At 63.0% G+C, this 4,633-nt stretch overlaps 1 long non-coding RNA gene across 1 annotated transcript; it reads right to left on the bottom strand.

The window, feature by feature from the left end:
* Window positions 1-2,108: 2,108 nt before the first annotated feature.
* LOC142361194 (uncharacterized) lies at window positions 2,109-4,230 on the bottom strand. Its single transcript, XR_012763802.1, has 3 exons — window positions 4,017-4,230; window positions 3,350-3,485; window positions 2,109-2,673 (listed from the first exon to the last, which is right to left on the bottom strand). It is a non-coding gene; the product is annotated as an uncharacterized LOC142361194 (long non-coding RNA).
* Window positions 4,231-4,633: the final 403 nt, after the last annotated feature.

The following is a 4,633-nucleotide window of genomic DNA, read 5'->3' as shown; positions in this document are numbered from 1 at the left end:
CCAAGGGTCGTGGGTCCCGGTGGAGGGGCCGGGGTGCAGCGGGGTCTCTTCTCTCTCCTCCTCTGCAGGGACAGCACGGAGGAGTGGAGCAACGCCCCGTGGGACTCGCTGACCTCCATGGACTCCGTCGGGTCCCTGGCCTCCCTGTCACACAGCAGCTCCAGCTCCACGGGCTCGCTCTACTCCTTCCCGGATTCAAGGCGTGGTGCGATGATGGAGCTGCTGGCACTCAACCGCTCAGCACCCTCCCAGTCCCGCAAGGCTGTTTGCGTCTTGGTGGGGCAGCCGGAGCCAGACCGTGGCCAGGACCGCCCACTGCAGCCAGTGTCAGGGGCAGAGCAAGACCAGGTCCCTGGGGACAAGGAGGACAGGGTACAGAGCCCCAAACATTTCAAGCCACCCCCCACCAGCTCCCCACACATGCCCATGACCGTGGCGCAGCTCATCCCAGAGTTCATCCGCGCCATCCAGGACAACCCGCTGTCAACGCAGCAGCGACGTGAGCTGCTGCAGGCACTGCAGGCTCAGGATCAAGGGGGAGAGTGGGGAAGCAGGGGAGCCTGTGGTGGGACCTCCCCTGGGGACCTCCCACATCCCCCCACCAAGACGGAGGAGGACGTCCCTCTGGCAGTGTGGCCCCAGAGCCTCGGAGAAGACGTGCCATGCACTGATGACAACGTGGACGAGGCTGTGGATGGGGTCCTACACTGGGACAGAGCAATGAGCCCGGAGACCCTCAGCTCCATGGAGCTGGAAAGGAGCAGCTCCATGGTGTCAGTAATCAGCATCTCCACAGGGCAGAGCGTGAGGAGCCCGACAGCGTCAAAGAGGAGCAGCCCCATGGCACCAGAAAGGACCAGTCCCAAGGGGCTCCAGAGGAGCAGCCCCACGGGGCCAGAAAGAAGCAGCTCAGAGGTGGCAGACATCATTACCTCCATGGGAGGACCGGCCAGCAGCATCTCTGCTGCTTCCAACAGCAGCACCCAGGCAGAGACCGGACCCCAGCAACTGGAGCCCACAGGCAGGGCGCATGGCCGAGCGGCCTGGTCTCCATGCAGGGCAGGACGGTGCCTGCGGAAGGGCTGGCGACGCCTCAAGGCCTGGTGGAGATGCCACTTTCAGCCCCTACGTGACCGATGCTGCAAGTCCCAGTAGTGGCAGCGATGGTTCCACAAGGACAAGGGGATCCCCTACCACTGAGCGGCCGGGGCGTGCGGGGATGGGAACCCCCCTGGGCTGCCCTCCCATCTGAATTGTTCAAATATTAAATGTTTTCTCTGTCCCCGGTGTCGTGGTTCATCCACCCATCTCGCGGCTGGGGGTGCAACCCCCTCAGTGCCCGAGCCCAGCGGGGACGGGCTGGCACCAGGCACCGCTGGCACCCACCAAACTGGGGCAGGGGCTGGCCGGTACCCCAGTGGGTGTGCTGGTGTCCAGAGGGACCTGGGGGGGCTGCAGAAGTGGCCCAGCAGGAACCTCACCGAGTTCAGGCACATCTCTGCAGGGAGGTGCCAAGAGGATGGGGGCCGCAGGTGGTGGGCACAGCCACGAGCAGTGGCAGCAGTTTGGGGTGCTGCTGGGTTTCTTGGGTGGTTTTGGGGGGGCGTGGGACCCTTGAAGGGCTAATTCTGACTGTAACTGCTCCACAGGGGTCACTGGTTATCGAGGATCCATCTGGCCTGAAGGGCAAGGACACCCAATGGCAAGAAGGGGTTAAACTGGCTGGAAGCTGGGGTGCCAGGGACAGGAGGACTCCTTGCGAGGCAGTGAACTTTCCCTGGGTGCTGAGATAAGGAACAGCCTCAGCACTGTCTTGTAGCCCTCCTGGAAGGGGAGCGCTCAGGGCCCAAGCTCAGGGGCCACCTTAGGGCAGCAGAGCTGGGCAGGAGGATGGACCTGGGGCTGGGCTGAGGTGCCCCATGCCCGATCGTCCCTTCCTGTCCCTTGCTGCACATCTCCTGCTCTCCCTTGGCCTCGTGTGGGCCTCAGCTTTGTGCTCCTCAGTTTTATGTGGGACCAGAAGCCACATGTGCATAGCGTCTCAAGAACTTTCACGTGGAGGGGATCGAGTCCAAGCTCTGTCTTCTCACGCATGACCGCGCCTCCCGTTCTATCCCTCTGGGCTGCACAGCCCTTTAGTTCTGTATTTCCTCACAGAGAAAAGCCAAACTCTGAAGGCTTTACACACAGAGGGGATCAGGTCACAGCTCTGTCTTGTTGGGGATGCTCAAACCTTCCCTCCTGCCCCTTGCTGCACATCTCCTGCTCTCCCTTTGCCATTTACAGGCCTCAGCGTCATGCTCCCTCAGTTTTATGTGGGCCCAGGGGCAGAATGGAGCCTCTGGCAGAAAGCACCTGGAGAGACTCCAGGTCGCCCGTAGGGTGCTGGAGTCGGGGATCTGGAGGATCTGGAGAAACATTAGCAGCACATGGAGGAACTGGACTGCTTCCCAAGTGGTTGCTCCTGAAGCACAGCTCTTCTTGGCACCTCGATTGCCGGTGCCAAGCTGGGTGTCCAACGCGAGGGTCCCATCTGTCTGCAGTGATCACGCATCGCTGGAGTTCACAGTCCTGAGGGATGTGGGAGAGGAGTATAGTCAGGACCCTGAACTTTTGGGAAGCCAACTTGCAGCTCTTCAAACAGTCAGTCAGTCGGACCCCACGGGAAAGTGCCTGCAGGGACAAGAGAGCAGAAAAGAGTTGGCACTTCTTGAAGGATGCTTTCCAGAGAGCGCAGGAGCTCTTAGTCCCCAGGTGTAAGAAGTCAGGCAAGGAAGGGAAGAGACCAGCACGGCTGAGGCGAGACCTGCTGCTCAAACGAAAGGGCACGAGGGAACTGCACAGGCAGTGGAAGCGGGGACAGGTAGCTTGGGAAGAGTACCGGAATGCTGCCCGGTTGTGTAGGGATGAGGTCAGGAGGGCCAAGGCGCAGCTGGAGCTCAACTTGGCAAGGGATGCTAAGAATAACAAGCAGGGCTTCTCCGGGTATGTCAGCCAGAAATGGAAGGCTAAAGAAAGAGTACCCACCCCGCTGAACAAGAATGGTGACCTCCTATCAAGAGACGAGGAGAAGGCTGAGGTGCTCAGCAACAGTTTTGCCTCAGTCTTCACTGGCAACCTCTCTGCTCGCCCCTCCCCTGTCGATGGACTGCAAGGTGGGGACCAGAGGGGCAAAGCCTCTCCCTGCCAGCTTGGACTCATCAAAGAGCATCCCATCATCACGAATCCAAAACCCCGGTGACAGCACCAGCCATGCAGCCAAGTGCTGAGCCGCATCACACACCTGCTCCTGCCTGCACCCCTTCCTTCAGATGCTCAGAGCAGAGCAAAGCACATCGTGAGCACCCACCCCCTCCAGCCGCAGCCCCGCAGCTTTGCACTCTGGCTGGATCCTGCCCACCTTCCCGCTGGCCGTGCCATTGGTGCCCAGGGGAAGCAGCCACAGCGGCTGACAGTGCGTGTTCCTCACAAGCTGGGGCCTCCGCCTGATGAAGAGAAATAAAGAAATAAATAAGCTTAGACAGTGCTTATGAAGACTTAGGGAATGCTAGTCTAGCTCAGCTCGGCAAATTCCTGAGCTCCCCAAATTCTGTATCTGTTTGAGTGATAAGGCTGGAAAGAAGAGTTACACAACAAGAAGCCTACACTTCAAGCCAGCCGTAGCCAGTTCTGGAGTTTGGGAAAAGGCCCAGAAGTAACTGAGCCTGCGTGAAGTTCAAAGGTTACTAGTGGTGACCAAGAGGAGTCACCTATCTTCATCCCCAAGACCCTGACGACCACCCCAAGGAGGCACCGCGCAAGCGCAGTCGGGAGGAGTTCATGGAAACGACTCCTTGGAACTAATCTTAATAGAGAGCAGGAAAGGCTGTGCCTGTGTCTGTGAATACGCAGAACAGAGCTGTCCAAGTTACAGACGGCCTGGCGATATCGGCGCGCCCGCCTCTGGCGGTGCTGCCCCCGTGCCCAGCGCTGAACAAAACAGACCTACTTGAAATCGGAGCGCGGTGGAGTCTCACCTTGTCCGCAAGTCCCTCCTCCAGCCACGGCCCGGCCCTCAGCACCCGGAAGGCAGCCGGCGGCACGGCATTCCCGGCCGGGCCCACAGCCGCCTGCCTCGCTGCCCCTCAGCACAGAGTCCCCCTCGACGAGCCCTCGCCGCTCCCTCCGGGGGCTCCCCCCGGCACAGCTCGCTCGCAGCCGCCCGGCGCTGCCCGCACCCCGGCCCTGCCCCGGCCCCCGCCGCAGGACGCTGCCCCGCCCAGCGCAGCCCCGCTCTCCCGCCGCACCCGGCCCCGACTCGCCGCCCGCCAAGCTCCCAACATGGCGCCGCCCGCCCCGCCGGGAGACGACGGCCCCGGCCCCGGCCCCGGCCGCGGCCCCGGCCCGTGGCGCGCGCAGCGGCCGTTGACCGGCGGGGGCGCGGCCGCGGCGGCTCCGGCCCCGCCCAGGTGCCGCCAGCCGCTCTCGCGAGAGCGGGCGGGGCGCGCGGCTCCCTCGCTCGCCTGAGGGCTCGCTGCCGGGACGGGGAGCGGCGCGTGCCGGAGCCGCTGAGGGGAGCGGGCGGGAGCGGGACCCCGGGGGGGGGGGGCACCGGGCGCGGGGAGCCGTCCCGCAGCAGCCCCGCGCCGGGCCG

The sequence above is a fragment of the Opisthocomus hoazin genome, chromosome 1, assembly GCF_030867145.1.
Source record: "Opisthocomus hoazin isolate bOpiHoa1 chromosome 1, bOpiHoa1.hap1, whole genome shotgun sequence".
Lineage (NCBI taxonomy): Eukaryota > Metazoa > Chordata > Aves > Opisthocomiformes > Opisthocomidae > Opisthocomus > Opisthocomus hoazin.
The sequence above is the reverse complement of the archived record's forward strand: the minus strand, read 5'-3'. Positions and strand labels throughout refer to the sequence as shown.